General features: G+C 39.1%; 1 pseudogene; it reads left to right on the forward strand.

Annotated features, from left to right (window-relative positions):
* Nucleotides 1–13,856: 13,856 nt before the first annotated feature.
* LOC147444873 (uncharacterized) lies at nt 13,857–16,647 on the forward strand (annotated as a pseudogene).
* Nucleotides 16,648–17,237: the final 590 nt, after the last annotated feature.

Below are 17,237 nucleotides of genomic sequence, written 5' to 3' on the forward strand. Positions count from 1 at the left end.
ATGGGAAGAACTTCAAGTTTGCCCTTAATTTCTTTGGTTAGGGAATGTATTTTTCTAGCCTTGGCTCGAACTTTAGCTCGAGCCTTGTTGCCTTTGAAAATTTCTTGCACGTGGTTGTAAAAGAATTATCAAGGCTAGTTTGTCCTACACAATTTAGAAACTAGCGTAAAGACATCAAAATTTTCAAGATGTTGGAAAGGCAAAGGCACAAGACGACACGAGGAGCAAAATGCATTGGGCATGTGGAGAGAAGGAGGAAGCGAGGGGAAGAGCCAGTCATAGAGGGATGCAAGCCAAGTAGGGAAGCTTATCTGTTTTAATAAAGATTGCTTATGGATTTTTCTCCACGTGAGCCTTCACACAGTGTATTGGCTTAGCTCAAAAACCTCTATTCGTAGTAATGAGTAATGGGGTCAATCTCTCTAAGCATAGTCTAGGGATTTTGGAGATGCCACCAACCCTGGATTCTTCAAAATACATCAAGTGGGATCTTAGGAGATTCCATCCAATAAAAGAAGAATCATCAAGGCAGGCCCTAGTATGTATCACAAGTATGTTTATATAATATTTCATCATACAATCTCATAATCTTTTGTGAAGGCGACACCACATATATCTAGCTTGGTGTTGTTGGGACAAAGAATGCACAAGATCATGAGTCTGAGTTTCTTACATCAAGAATGTCTAAAATCTCTTTCAAGTTTCTTCTTGTTTTAAATTTTGATTTTTTTGCTTTTATAGTTTTCTATTTTGGATGTTTAAGTTGAAACTCAAGTACCTAATGGAATTTTTGAATGGTGGTTGGCTCTTGAAGCCTCAATCTCTAGTTTGAGCCTTACCAAAACAGTGTACAAGAGAAGTGCTATGAAAGTCTTTAGATAAAAACATTCATTTTAATCCTTCTTGTTTCTAGTATGAGAGAATTTCAAAGTTCCTAGTAAATGTTTAGAAGATGTTTTAGAAAAAACTCAAACTATGTGAACATCCCACACAGTGAACTACCACAACATCATAAGGTTTTGCAATGGATGCATCACATATCCCTTGAGGTACTATTGGCCTTTGTCTTCAAGTTGTACAGTACTAGGTATGTGCATCCCAAGATAGATATTATGGTGTATTGCTCTATAAGTAAAACCAATGACAAAGAATCCATTGAGTTCCTACATGACATGTAAATTTTTACAGAAAGCTTCATTTTTGAATTCTAGGTTGTTCAATCTCGTATTCTAGTACCAAATTCTAACATGAAATTTGAGTGGTGGGTGGCTCCTTGAGCATAAACCAAGATTAAACATGACATGATGCTATAATCTTCACAAAAATTACTAGGAGAGTTTTTTAGCACATCAACTTTGATTTGATTAATTCCATTTTAAGGTGTGAGAGTGCCAATTGTAAGTTTCTAATGATGTTCATAGAGTTTTTTGAGAAATTTTATTTTCTATGTACAAGTGTCTGCTACCTCTTGTCAATTTATACATGAAACATGCTTTTGGTTTGGGTTGTTTGACCTTGTAATGAGTGTTCTAGCTAACTCAAGTTTCAACGTTTTGACTTGACTGGAACTCAAGCTTTATATTTTTTTCTGGTAGAATAACTACTCCTTGGGACATACAAATTTTTAGAAAGAAACCTCCTATTCTTTTATTGTGCGACAAACAATAGCAATGCTTTATCTATCACAAACTAACACGTTCCAAATAGAGAAATGACATTAAAAATGGCAATCCTCACACCTAACCATCTAAGGCCCTCCAAGTTACTTCAAATTCTACCATTACTTCTAGAACAAGGCAAGCTATGTTAGCTATATTTATGTTAACTTTACAATTTCAAAACTCAATGTTTCCCTTTCCTTATGTACTCTTGATACCATCTAAACATCAAAACTTTTTAAGTTCTTTGTATACTTCTTATTCCTAGCACAATGCAACTTCTTTGAGTTAGTAGAATCAGACACCCAACCATTGACAACAATGCAACCTAGAAAATTTAACACCAATGGTTGACAATGATCCCAACCTAGCATAATGAAACTACCACTCAAGAACATGGTTCACAAAAATTTGTCCCAAAATCATGCATTTTTCCCAAAATTCTTAAATATGTCTTAATTTAGGTGATGGTGCATTATCATTTGCCATGTTTTCCCACTTGTCCTTTCCTTGAGCTCTTTCCTTCATGGTTTTGGTCTCAATTTCAGCCGGTTTTTCTGCAACCTCTTGTTGTGGATTCTGTTTTTCATTTGATTTTTCTTCTTTACGGTCTCTATTTCAAGCAGAGATCCTTGAACCAATTGAAGCATCTTCGAAAAATCTGGAACTAATGACTTATCATCAAAACCATTTGCACTTAACTCTGCAATCATCTTCATCATCTGCTCTAAATTCTCCATCTTCACCTCCCACCCGGCTCATTTTGTGTCGGGTTCACCAAAGATGTCGGAGGATATGTGTTTGAAATGTGAGCCGAGCAGGCTCCGGGCCTCTGGCTGTGAGTGGTATGTGAGAGAACAAAAATAAGAAATGCATATGGCTTTGGTAATCACCGAAGTCTTTAATTAATTAATTGAAGCTTTTAGTACAATGTAATCGGTAGCCAAGGCGGGCTGTTAGCAACACCGTCACTCGGATTAGTTGGAAATTAGGAGTTTAAGCTTCCTTTTTACAAAATTAACCGGGCCGTTAACGACACCGGGGCTTAAGACAATGATTAATCAACCTTCGAACTAATGTCAATGAAGAAAATTTTTGCCTGCAGCTTTAGCGTAGCTCCAACTGCTCTTAAATTCTGCAAATCTTCTCTTTCTATGTTGATATTTCCCTGCTTCCATAGCACTTGAGAGCTCTCTTTTTCAACAATAAGCTAAAAATTTCCCTTATGATCTGCCCTTAAGTTGTCAAGAGCTCTTAAAAGCTATATGAAATTTCTCCCTTTTTGTTGCCTTCAATTGCTCTCCACTTGCTTTACGAGCTTCACTCTCCACAGTCGAGAGAGAGGGAGAGAGAGTACTGACTTCCTGCTTGCTTATTTCTAAAATGAGAGAGCGCTCTCCTCCCTTGCTTGTCACACCTTGCTTCTCAAGAACGTTCATAACACCTTGCTCCTCCTTCTTTCATGCCCGCCTCTTTAATCTCCCTTTGCCCGGCTTTGCTTACTCTTGAGGGTGAGAATTTTCTCTTGCTTATGAACGAGAGAGGAGAGGGAGTCGAAGAGAGAGAGAGAGAGAGAGAGAGAGAGAGAGAGAGAGAGAGAGAGAGAGAGAGAGAGAGAGAGAGAGAGAGAGAGAGAGTCGATTGAGAGGGCCAAAGAGCCCATGAGAGAGCTAGGTTATTATGCTTCCTCCTCCTCCTCTCCTTCACGCCATAACTCCTCTCGTTGATCTTCTGGCACTCTTTCTACCTTTGAGCTTTGAAGAACCCTCGTTTTGCTTCTCCAACGCGAGAGCGAGACAGAGCCCCTGGCTTCCTTCTTCTTCTTACCCGTTTATTCACTCCTTGCATGCTTCTCCACCAAAATATTGCCTTGCGGAGAACGAGAGAGAGAGAGAGAGAGAGAGAGAGAGAGAGAGAGAGAGAGAGAGAGAGAGAGAGAGAGAGAGAGAGAGAGCACGAGCACTAACTTTTGCACCTTAGCTCCAATTGATGAGCCGTAAAGACAGGTCGGTAGAGCACTATAATTCTAGATCATAATCTCTCATCTATGCTCACTTCAAGCATACTCCTTTTTAGCATCATCTAAGCATATTTTGGCCCTTTAAAGCCGCATCTGGCATATATTAATTGTACCAAGCCCTGAACATTGATCATTAATGAGGTAAGCTTCAAATAAGCTTGATGTGTATTTTTCTGGCATCTTTCTTAGCATGGTAGAGGAGCTGCACGAAATCGGTCTCGATTTTGGCTTCGGCTATGGCATCGACATAGACTCACAGGCTGTGTTTTAGTGCTTGCAATATTATGGTTCCAGTGGGAACAGTTTTTTATGCGTACATGCATACGTTGGCACTTTTGACAGTGTTTGAGCTCTTTTGAGAGCGGTTTGACTACCCGCAGGGATATTTCTTTGCATGCGCATTCTTTTGGTGCTTTTTTGAGTGTTGTGACAGACTCGAAGGTCTTTGTGGATACTGCCATTGTACGCTTTTGTGGAGCCATCTTTTGGCTAGTACGGTAGTCCGACCATTTTTGAGACTTGGTCCGGATGATAGCCATTTTTGATACTTGGCTATACATTTTATTGCATAACCTACTTTATTGAGGGTCAATGGCTTGATGTTTTCATTGAGCTCAGGTATTCTCAAATGTGGAGATACCTTTGGTGATATAAGTAGCTAGAGCATCCCTTATGAGGCCTCGCTATAGGACATGTATAGAGTGGTATAGGTGCTTTTGACGCTGAGTTGGCGGTCTATGGTCAGTTTGACAGTTTATGTGCGTCAGTTGGTCTCTATATAGTGTGCTTTTGAGAGGCATTGCCCTCTTTTATGATTTGTGAGTGACATACTTGGTCATTTTGTCTTGTATTTTGGTTGACATAGTCCCAAATACAAAGGAGACCCTGCCAAAAGTTTCCCAGAATCTTTTGGTAGTTTTGTCACTATGTCTACTAGCAAATATCGTGACATTAATGACATAAGGAAGTTTGATGGCACTAATTTTTCGCTTTGGAAGAACCAAATGCATAATGTGCTTGTCCACAAGAAACAAAAGTTGCGTATTGCCTATGCGGCTAGAACTGAAGATATGCACATGACTCAGTTTCAGTGGGAGGATCTTGATGAGCTATGTAGGTCTACGATGATTAGACTGCACCTTGGTGAGTCTGTGTACTTTTCAGTGTTAGAATGCGAGACTGCTCATGCTTTATGGAAAAAATTATGCAACACTTACGAAAAGGATACGGCTAGCAATAAGGTTTTCCTAATGTGAAAACTTTTCAACCTTCGTATGAAGGAGTCAGCTAGTGTTGCCAACCATATCAATGATTTTGATTCTTTCCTATGCCTTCTAAATCCCATGGTGGTGCATCCTATTATGTTACATTCATTGATGATGCAACACGACATGTCTGGGTCTATGCCATGAAGTCTAAAGATGAGGCCTTTTCTTGCTTCAAGAAGTTCTTATCTAGTGTTGAAACTCGGTTTGAACATAAGTTGAAAGCTTTGCACTCAAACAATGGTGGAGAATATGTCTCCCAAGAGTTTACAGACTTCTGTTCAAGTAGGGGAATTAAGCGTGAGTTTATAGCTCCTTATACCCCTACACAAAATCGTGTTGCAGAACAAATGAATAGGACCATCCAAGAGCATATTATGTCTATGCTGTCACATACCAATTTACTGCAAGCATTTTCGGCTGAAGCATTATACATCACAGTGTACTTGATCAATATATCACCACATGCTTCATTACAGTTTCGTGTACCTTTGGAGTTATGGTCAGGACATAAATTGTCTTATGAAAAACTCCGCACATTTGGCTGTGAAGCTTATCCACATGTACCCAAGGAGTTGCGTGCTAAGCTAGATCCTAAGTCCAGGAAATGCATCTTCATTGGCTATGGTGTAGATGGTCAATTTGGCTATCGTTTGTGGGATCTAGAAATTCGATTAGTGATCCATAGTAGCAGTGATGTTGTCTTTAATGAGACTAAGATGCATAGATAGCTAGTGAAAGAGGTTGAATTCCAAAAAGTGACGTTTTTTAATGTATCACCTTCTGTCCAGACAACTCTCAAGCCAATTATTACACAGGCTAGTACTAATTCTGATCAGCCACAGAGATCTCAAAGAGTCTCACGTCCACTAGAACGTTTTGTTCCAGGCGTGGATTTTGTTTTTTTGACAGATAGTGGCGAGCCTTCTTGTTACAAAGAGGCTATGCTAGCCAATGATAAGGTTCAATGGGAACATGCTATGAAGAGGGACCTATCCAATATTGCAAAGAACAAAACACGGGAACTTGTTCCATTGCCAAAAGGTAGGAAAGTATTCCCTTGTAAATGGGTTTACAAGAAGAAGATTGACAATTACAAAGCTCGTTTAGTGGCCAAAGATTTCAAGCAAGAATATGGTATCGATTTCTAGGAAATATTTTCTCCAGTGGTCAAGATAATCACACTGAGAATGTTGCTTGCTTTGGTTGCCACTGAAGATATGGAGCTTGATCAAATGGATGTCATTACATATTTCTTACATGGTGATCTCGAGGAAGAGATTTATATGCAACAACTTGAAGGGTTTGTGCTAAAGGGCAAGGAACATTTGGTTTGTAAGCTTTTGAAAAGTCTCTATGGCTTGAAGCAATCATCCAGACAATGGTATCAAAAGTTTGATGCATTTATGTGTTCCCTAAACTATAAGCGCAGTAATGAGGATCCATGTCTTTACGTGAAAATACAACCCAATGGACATCTTATTATGCTTATCCTTTATCTAGATGACATGCTTATTGCTGGTCATTCCAAGAAGGACATTGCTGACTTGAAAATCAAGCTAAAAAGTCAATTTGACATGAAAGATTTGGGTGAATCCAATCACATTTTGGGTATGCGCATTACTCGTGACCATAAGAAGTGGTTGTTGTACCTTTCTCAAAAAGAGTATGTGCACAAGGTTCTTGATCGTTTCAACATGCAGAAGGGGAAGGCTTTGAGTACTCCATTGCCTACTTATTTGAAACATGAGAAGGGGAAGGCTTTGAGTACTCCATTGCCTGCATATTTGAAACTTAGGAGGAACGACTGTCCCAAATTTGCTGAGGAAAAAGCTACAATGGCTAAGGTTCCTTATGGTTCAGCTTGTGGTAGTCTCATGTATGTCATGGTGGCTACAAGACCTAACATTGCACATGCAATGGGAGTTGTCAGCAGATTTATGTCTAAACCTGGTAAAAAGCATTGGTATACTGTCAAGTCAATTCTCAAATACTTGAGTGGCACTACAGATAGACATTTATGCTATGGTCATGGAGAGTTGTCCATTCAAGGATTTGTAGATAGTGATTATGTAGGCTGTGTTGACAGTCATAAATCAACAACAGGTTGGATTTACATATTTGTTGGTTCTGCTATTTCTTGGAGATCCGTTATTCAAGACTGTACACCCATTTATACCACACAGAGGCAGAGTATATTACATTGAGTGAGGCATGCAAAGAAGCTATTTGGCTTGCTCACCTAGTGAAAGATCTTGGATTGAGCAATGTAGACCGGTTCTTCATTGTGATAGTTAGAGTGCTATTGCCTTGGCTAACAATCTAGTGTTTCATTCCAGAATGAAACACATTGATGTGCGTTATCACTTCAATCGTGAATGCTTGGCAAACAAGAGCCTTGATTTAGTGAAGATTCCTACATTAGAGAACACAGCAAATGCACTCACTAAAAGTCTCTCCAACCATCACTTTCAGCACTGTCATGAGTTGATGGGCATTGGGTGAAGAGTGGTTCTTTTCCATTCTTATGGTCTCCCACATTGGCCATCAAGTGGGAGAATATTAGGTTCGAAGGCCATGTGACAAACCGCTCATCACTAACTCCTACTAACCCTAAGTGTACAGATATACACTTGTGTGAGCCATTAACACTAAGTATAATGTGTATTGTGCCTTAGTGCATAAGATAGAGAAGAAAGAAATGGGGAACACAGTTTGTGTCGGCTCTCCCCCTCCAACCCATGTGTGTGTCTATGGTGGAGTGTGTGTGAGTGTGCTTGCGTATTCCTCTTCCACTTCCGCTATGCTCCTGGCTCCTCTCCTTCATAAAGTGCACCAACAAGTGTGAATGAACTACCATTTGTACCAGTAAGTACAATATGTCCAACTCCCTGAAATGGATAAGAGGCATTGTTGGCACAAGTAATTGAATTCCCATGAGGGACAAACTCAAGAGAGGTGAACAAATCATGATGTGAGGTAATGTGCTTTGTAGCACCACTGTCAAAATACCACATATGTGAATCTGCAGCAATTGACATGCATGTATCATGAACAATAGGATTATAGGTACACTCTACACTAAAACTACATTCTGCTTCAACATCAATATCACAGCCTCCTTTCACAAAAAACTTACAATAGCTTCATTTGTAGTCGAAACAACATTAGTAGTGGAACCGGCCTCTTTCTTCTTAGCCTCTTTGGCCTTCAACTTGGGACACTGCTTGATCAAGTGATCATTAGCTTTACAGTAATGGCAATGCATCTTCTTTTTTCCCTTATCACTAGAATTCCCATATGAATTGCTACCAGCAGAAGCATTAGGAACATGTGATTTTCCACTCCCAAAAGAACCATGAGAAGTGGTTGCATTATTGTTACCACCTTTTATTTGAGCATCAATAAAGGCAAGTTCAAGTGCATGCTATCTAGTCCTGTTTTTTTGGAAAGTGACTCTTGCAATAGCAATGTGCATAATGCATCAAAACTTGACAACTTCAAGATTTCTTTGGGTCATAAGTCTCCAAGTACTAGCAAAATTCTGTTAAGAATTTGGCAAGGCATCAAGAACAATCTGCACAAAGGAAATTGTCTAAAATGACTTCACCTGCAGAAATAAGTTGCTCATTGATATCCTTGACACCAGCAAGGAAAGTGTCCATATCATCTTACTCATGCATAATCTTTGACTCTAGCTCTTTACACAGCAATGCAATTTTTGTCTCATTATTGCAACTTTCATAAAGACCAGCCAAAATATCCCAAGCTTGTTTTGCAAATTTTGTTGAACAAATGTGAGGAGTATTAGTGTGCTTCATAGACTACACAACCAATGCATGATATTGCACATCTTTTACATCCCAACAAGCTTGTTCTACTATGGAAAAACAACTCTAATAGCAATAATGCTCGCAGCCTGGCCTGCAACATCCTCAGAACCAGGACGTACATCAATGCCCAACACAATATTCTAGACACCCTTTGACACAAGAACATGTTGCATCATATAAGCCCACATAGGGTTATTGTCCCCATCCAATCTATCCTCAGTGGCAAACATCTTGAACGCATCTGTTTTGTTGTCGGCCATGATGAATGCCTGGCCCTGATGTGAAAATTGCCCAAAACGAGGAGAAACAAAGCGAGAACAACACGTGCTACAAACCTAGAAGACTATAAGGTACCTATTATCCAAAATCTATTTCAACCTACAAACGCTCACCAAAGCTCATAGAAATCATAGAAAGTGAGTAGGCGTGTGTTGGAGCTGCTGGCCGGCTGAGTTTGGGAGGACGCAACTTGCTCTGATACCAATTGTTGGAATTAGGATTGTGGGAAAACACACACAGCTTGGAGAACATGAAGTAAGATCAAGGCACACAACAGAGAGTGTATTACTTAGTGTGCAATGGAAAGATAGATAGCCCTAGAGTGATGGGCGTATATACAATGCACATGGGAAAAAACCTCCTAGTGAGGATAAAAATGCCTCGGTGATCCTAAGTGTGTTCACACACATCACTACCACATGTATATGGTAACAATAAGTTTCATTTGTTGGACGTCGCTTGAACCATTTCTTTTTCCAGATGGGTTGATTATCAATGATTGTTTGTACATGTATAACAGTTACAAGAACATCCCTGGAGAATTCCTGTAATCCCCTTTGTGGTTGGGTTCGATTGTAGGCAGCATTTTCCTCTTCCATAAGAGAGCCTCTTGTCTCATGAATGGAAGTGTAACCATTTCATGCCCTAGATTCTTCACAACCTCATCAGGTGTAATTATGAGAAAGGCAACTAATTCCAACACCTTGAGTTCATATTGCAAATACTCTTTGTGTGAAGGATCACACACTTTCAACGTTCACCGCAGTGAATTTCATCTCTGGAAGTTTTGGGGATTTGTGTATCGCATGGATCTTCAAACTCATGCAATGTTGTGTTTGTGCTCCTACTAAGAATCTCTATATGTTGAAATTCTTATGCCATCTGTCCCCATCCTATTGTGTGAGAGACTTTTGTAGGGGCTGGTTGGGCTTGCATTGTCTTTATGTTTGATCTTTTTTGTTGTGATGTTACGTGATGTGACGCTCTTTGAGCAGCCCTGTCTTCCTTTGCTTTGGCAATTTGTCTTTGGAGTTGTTCAATCTCCTCATCTTGGATTTTTGTATTGCTCGATGCCCTGCTATTACGATTTGTCGGTCATACTATCCTTGAGCTAGGGTAGCCTTTAGATCCTATAGTTCTTGTGTCAACAAAATTGGTTGAGTTGACGTACTGATGTTGGCATCTCTTACATGTCTAAGAGCTGTGTAAGTGTTTTTCTCACCACTGCATACAATTCTCCAAGTTTTGCGTTCTTGTGCTTCTCTTTGGCTAGCTCTTCTTCTAGTTGTTGCTCCTCTATCTGCAAATTAGTATTTACCTCATTGAAGGCTTGAACTTCCTTGTAGTAATATGTAGCATTTTCTTGTTGTCTCTACAATTTTGATTTGAGTTGTGCTTGAACTGTTATTAATCCCTCAATTTTTTGTTGTAGTTCTAGATTGTCTTTAACTGCTTTAGTTGCCTCTTTCTTGGTATCTACCAATTCCAAGTCAAGCAAGTTGTAGAGTACTCTTTGACATTGAAATTGTAGCTTGATTTGTCCCAAATGTGCATCAACGTCAAAGGACTTGATCAGTTATGTCCTTCATCTACTACTACTTGCGATCGGGGTGACCTTAGCCATTATTGTGTCCCTTGAACTTGGTTGGAAGTGCCAACTTTTGTTGTCTTGTTTCTTCCGTTATCTTTCCTTTATCATGTTGTGCTTCATGATCAGTTGGAGTCTGGTTGATCTTTGGATCTTGAGTCTTCTCGAAGAATCCCAATCTCCGAGCGAGCAAATCTGAGCGATCAATAAACCGAGCAAACAAATACAAAGACATTGAAAACATTTAGACACATATTTGTTGATGACCAATAGTTTCCAAAGAAAACCCAAAGATTCATATAGCGAGCAAATCCGAGTGAGCACTAAATCGAGCAAAGACATTGAAAATATTTAGACACATATTTGTTGATGACCAATAGTTTCCAAGGAAATAAATTGGTAGTTTATCGTGCCCTTGACAAGGTAAACCCATATGATTTAGAACTATGTTGTCGTATAAGGTAAAGCCAATATATTCAAAACCATGAACTCTCTTACCACGGTTGTTGGTAGTGAATGCAAAGACAATGTAGACATTCAAACACAGTGCTATTGATGACCTATAATTTTTAAGAAAATATAGTCGAGAGCATACTAAGTAACTGAACTCACGCAATTCCTTACAAGGTAAAGCCAACATATGCAAAAATTGTCAACTCCTAGGATAGAAGCTGATAGTAAATCCAAATGCCAACAAAAAATGACCACAATATACTAAATACATGGAAAGTTTATGTGTTCGAAGCCTTATATGTTCGACGTATCCCAAAAATTCAAAATTGCAACCTAAAAACTCCTAAGATGGTGATTGATAGTTAACATAAATGCCCACAAAAAACTACTGCAATAAACAAATTTGAGTGAGCACTAAATCGAGCAAAGACATTGAAAACATTTAGACACATATTTGTTGATGACCAATAGTTTCCAAGGAAATAAATTAATAGTTTACTGTGCCTCTTACGAGGTAAACCCATATGATTTAGAACTGTGTTTTCGTACAAGGTAAAGCCAATATATTCAAATCCATGAACTCCCTTACCACGATTGTTGGTAAGGAATGCAAAAACAGTGTAGACATTTAAACACATTGCTATTGACGACCTATAATTTTTAACAAAATATAGTCGAGAGCATACTAAGGAACTGAACTCACGCAATTCATTACAAGGCAATTCCAAAAGATGCAAAAATTATCAACTCCCAGGATAGAAGCTGGTAGTAAATCCAAATGCCAACAAAAAACGACAACAATATATTAAATACATGGAAAGTTTATGTGTTCAAAGCCTTACGTTCGACATTTCCCAAAAATTTCAAAATTGCAACCTAAAAACTCCTAGGATGGTGATTGATAGTTAACATAAATGACCACAAAAAACTACTGCAACGGTGTGCAGTATATAATTTGAACATCATGTTGTGTAAGTATCCTAAGGACGCACAACTGCCCTAGTTCCCCCCAAAGCCTGAAAAATTTCTACCTTGGATAAAGCAGCCTGGTGCATGAACTCATGGGCATGTGAGTCTAACCCAAGAATATGAAGAAATACATAGTACATGTGTTTGCACGGCACGTAGGTCTGTTTTTTTGATTCTCTCTTTTGGAAGTCCTCGCATGTGCATCGTGGAAAATCAGAGATTGTCACTGAGTATGTTATCCCCTTTGCCTTGGACCCCTCTGTACTGACATAGAAAACATGTGTTTCATTGCACACAATAATCACTTCTTTCACCAATTTTTCTTCAAGCGTGCTCCCCAAAGCAATCCTTGTATGAAATCTTTTGTCAGCTTTGATCTCCACTTAACAATCTTCCCATCGCTATACCCAGGACGGAAGGCACTGGGAACACTATTTCTTGATCGCAAACCACTACCTAAATTGGTAGATTTTGTTGTTGATTGAAGGAAAAATCCATTTGCTTGCAAGTGCTCCACCTCAACTGGCAACAATTGTGTTCCCTGCGCTACAGGCCAAACACCTGGTGCTGGCCCTAGATCCCCTACAATCATTCCATGTATCCACCATGTATGCATGTTATTGGAGTTGCAAAACCACACAAAATCTTTTTTTTTTGTCTCCTCCAATGGACTATGTAAAGATTAAATTCTGTTTGAAACATTGCTTATAGACATGCATGTTAACATTCATGTTTAGAGGCAAGTTTTCATTGCTTATAGACATGCATGTTAAAGTTCATGTTTAGAGGCAATGTACAAATTTTTTCAGATGTTGATTGTGTATTTTATTTATAGTCCATCTCATGGAAGATTAAAGAAAAGTCTACGTAATGAAAAGTCTACACAACCACTTGAAAGTAGTGAACAGGTGTCAGCAGTGTCAGGAACAGAAATGTCAGAGTGTCATGGCATTGAAGAGGAAGAGATTCACTCTGTGGATGTTGACCAAGGGTCTATGCATGAAATTGATGACACATTGGCTCCTGAAGAAAACGAACTTCAAATTATCCCTTGGGAAATGCGACATGAGGTAATTGCACCTGCAGAGATTGACGAGGAGCAAAATATTTTTATGCATAGAGGTGCCGATGTACTTCAGACCACACATATGTTCAGTTGCTTTGACTGTCCTCCTATACCATTGTGTAGGTTGATTCCATATGCTAGAGTCAGAGGTTGAAGAGATGATTTAGGTGGATTAAAAACGGCTTTTGCAAGGGAAGGATATATGCAAGAAAAGGGAGCTTTCATTGTTTCACTTTGGACATTTAAGAGAGAGCAAACCATTGCTATAGGTAAGTTGAAGCTTCTTAAATTTGTTAAGTGAATTTCTATTTTAAAAATTCTTTTTGAATTCACTAATTTTGGTTTCTTGCTTTGAAGATGACATCAAGGAAAAGTGGGATCCTCTTTGGATAGAAATCAATGAGGAGTATGAGTTGGAGCTCAAAAGCCAACCAAGGTTTGCAGATCTGTTAGACCGCATGTTTTATGTTTGGGAGGGCAACCATCGCACGCTTGCATGGACTGAAGCTATCAAAGAGAAGTTTTCCACCTCAAAGGAGAGACATTGTAGGGTCCTTTGTACTATCATAGATCCCACCAAGGTTCCTAAGATTGCATTGCTAAGTAGCTTGCAACGAATGAATGTGTGAGTATCTACTAAAGCATATATCTTGTTGTTGAATACTTTATTATGGAAACAAATCAATATGGGTTTTTGCAACATGAACATGCATGCTTTAGTGGCCACTCACATACGGGATGAGATTGTGAACACCAATCACATATGTGCAGCTGAACATGAAAGCTACCTAAAAACTCTCCCCGACAAAGACCAGAAACTAATTGCATCTGTGCGAAGAAAGTATGCTAAAGGTGCAGAACCTTGGTATCCACTCACACGACGCTACCTTGGCATGCTAGTTTATGATGTGAGTTTTATTTTTTTTGCTTGCAAATTATTTTTAAGTCATTTGAATAACTCTTAGACAAATTGATTTCGTTTTTAGATTCAAATAACTAAAGAGAAAGAGTCTAGATTGACTCAACTCAAGCAAGGAATGCCTGTAGAGGATGTGAAGAAGTAGGAGAAAAGCATTCATCGTGAGATAATACATAAATATCAAGAACGCATTGGAAAGGTACACTTCACCAAATAATCAAGCAATAGTCATTGTGTTGATTGTTGTTATGGATGTGAAGTAAAACTTCATGCTCTTTGTATTGTGTTGTAGCTCTTGAATATTTTGGATCCCAATCTTGGGACAGACTGGTTGGCAAAGATTATGTCACTCAAATGGGGACATGACAGCCGGGCAACTTTAGAGAAGCTAAACTTGATTGCACTCCATGATGCCCCCATGCAGAATAAAATCCAATGGGTTTCATTACTCGAGTCTGATAGGATCACAAGGACTGCTTTTGGTTTGAATAAGGGAGATAATTTGTTTTGACAGTGAGTATGATTTACTAGTTATTTAATGTTTGGATTGCTTTGTCTAAGAGATAATATTTGTTTAAATAACACAACTTTGCTTTTTTTAAATTTGTAGTTGGCTGCGTAGAGAGGGCTACCTTGCTCGAGTCTATGAGAGAGCAACACAACTTGTTTTGGACAATTCAAATGTGCCAGGAGGGGCACCATTGCCACATGAATGCACATTGGGGTTCTACTTTGATGAAATTAAGTTTGAAGCTAGGACTTTTCTCTATCCTTTGGAGGTTTCTTTGGAGGCCAAAAGCAAAGATGTAGAGAAACAAGCACTAAAGAAAGTTGATACTTTTCGAATGGCAGCTCAACGATTGGCTTACAGGTTTGTAACAATTTTGATCTTGCTTTGTATGTCATTATCGAGTCATGTGTTCAATGTTTTTGTTTCTTGTTAGGTTTTTGTCACTTTTGGTTTCAAAGGGGATCTTGCCAACTCTCCCATTTGTGGTGAGACAGTGGGCACAGACTGCGTCAAAGGACACATATATGTACCCCCCTAGCATGCCCACTTTGACAACATGGGAGAGAGATACATGTCCATGGTGGTTAGATATGGTGCAGGGTCACATCCTTGAGAGAGAGAAAGAGCTTCGAGAAACCATGCTTAGGGATGCAGCAGCAGAGGCGAGACAACCACCACCTGCTACTTCAGAGGCGAGACAACCAGGTATGCTTATGTCATTCTTTAACTTTTATGTTTTCATGCTGTTGATTCTTGTAGGTTCAAAAACTGTTGTATATGTCTTTTAAGGTGTTCACTTGTCTAGTGAGAGGATGGAGACTGTGGTTGATACCACTATTGTGAAGGATGTTCTAGAGCATGGTAAGTGTCAAATTTTTTATTGTCGACTTTTATTAATACTTTGTGAAAAAGTTCACATATCTCCTCGGGCATTATTGTTGTTAGGAGGTGCATACAATTTGCCTATGTTTTGGAGTCTCCTTTGCGTTACCCAATGCTATCTGTTGATACACGATGTATTGCTATTGTTGGCGATTACATTTCTATCACTACAAACTATAGAGAGGGTACTCGCAATGCATCATGGAATCTTGTGCATCAACATATGTCTCGAGTTCGCTCAAGCGGTGTGCCATACACTCGTGGGGGAAAGTCTGTTTCGTGGGCCGCAGATTTTGTCTTCTTGGATCTTCCTTTTGGTGGATTGCATATTGATTCTTCTTCTCCATCTCGTTGGGATATTTGCAATGAGGAGCATGTACAATCTGCTATCCATTTGACTTTTTCTACACTTGCAGATTCTGGATGGCTGCTCATTATGGCTTCTACTACAGGTATTTGTGTTGTGTTTGATTACTTGCATTAATATTATTTCATAATATCGGTAGTTTTTTCTTACAAGAACCTATGAATAGGAGAGGTTATTGGATGGGTGGAGAGGTTCTGTCGTGCTTCACAGATGGTGGTACATCGTTGCATTATAGTGCTCCATCATAGTTCATATGGATATGTTGAGAGTTTATCTGGTCGAATTCAGGTATTGTTTTCACTTCAGTATTGTATAGTTTTGTTGAGGCTCTTTCTTCAATGTTTCTTCAATGTTGTGGTTTTGTAATTTGATTTGCAGTGCTAGTGCTCTATGCTACTTATGGTACACAGGATTGGGATGCAGCCATCATGCTTTGTGGCTGAGAGCACCACTATGTTCTCTCGCTTGGGTCTCCAGCCTTCAGATTCGTTCATGACACACCATTTTCCGGAGCCTTCCTTAGCTAGATCAGGATCAGGGATGCCTTGGCGGGGTGAGATACAGTGGAGCCAGGTTTTTGTTGCAGCTTTTGTTGAGCTGCTTTGTCGACGTGGATGTATTTGTTTGGAGCTTGGGTGTGGTACAAATCCCGTTTTGGCTGCATGCTTATCATCTGAACGAGCATGTGCTGCGCTTGAAACCGATGAGTCTCTTATTAGAGACTATGTGGTTCCATTGCTTTGCCCTAAAAAGCGAAGCCGAGAGGAGGCATCTACCTCTCTAGATGTTGAGGATGAGGGTGACATGCCATCGCGTGTCGACCCTTATGATGACTAGTGAGACTTCGCTCCTACTACATTGACATTATTTTTGTGTTTTTGATCTTTATGTTGTGTTTCACTTTTTGGCATTTATGTATCTTGCGTAAGAATTACGTATAATGTTATTAGATCCATAGATTAAATTTTGATTACATGCATAATAACTACATATACTTTTGTTTGTTTGTGGAAGTGCATTGCCGATTTATGCAGAGGCAGCGGCTCAAAGAATGGCAAAGGAATTGAGATACGACTTTCGTATATGTGAAACGCGTCATAAACGTAATGTTTTCATTGATGACGAATGCGACTCTTCATAGAGTCTAAGAATTATTAGCGAGTGCTTATGATGTAGAGTTTAAGTATTGACAAATGGACATATCATTCCTTCTATGATTTTGAAAGTGAATATTTTGAAATCCTCATGTGAGGTGTCCATTGGACCATGGTTAGTTTGAAATTTTCTTCATTTTACAAAGGAAGCTTTGTCCAATTTTATATGAAAGGCTCTTGTATTAATGATTTGACAACATAATTTGTATTATGGATAATACATAACATTGTGAATTGATGAGACGAATGCGACTCCTTCAAATTGATGAGAAA

The sequence above is a fragment of the Adiantum capillus-veneris genome, chromosome 13 (assembly GCF_014529385.1).
Source record: "Adiantum capillus-veneris isolate H3 chromosome 13, ASM1452938v2, whole genome shotgun sequence".
NCBI lineage: Eukaryota > Viridiplantae > Streptophyta > Polypodiopsida > Polypodiales > Pteridaceae > Adiantum > Adiantum capillus-veneris.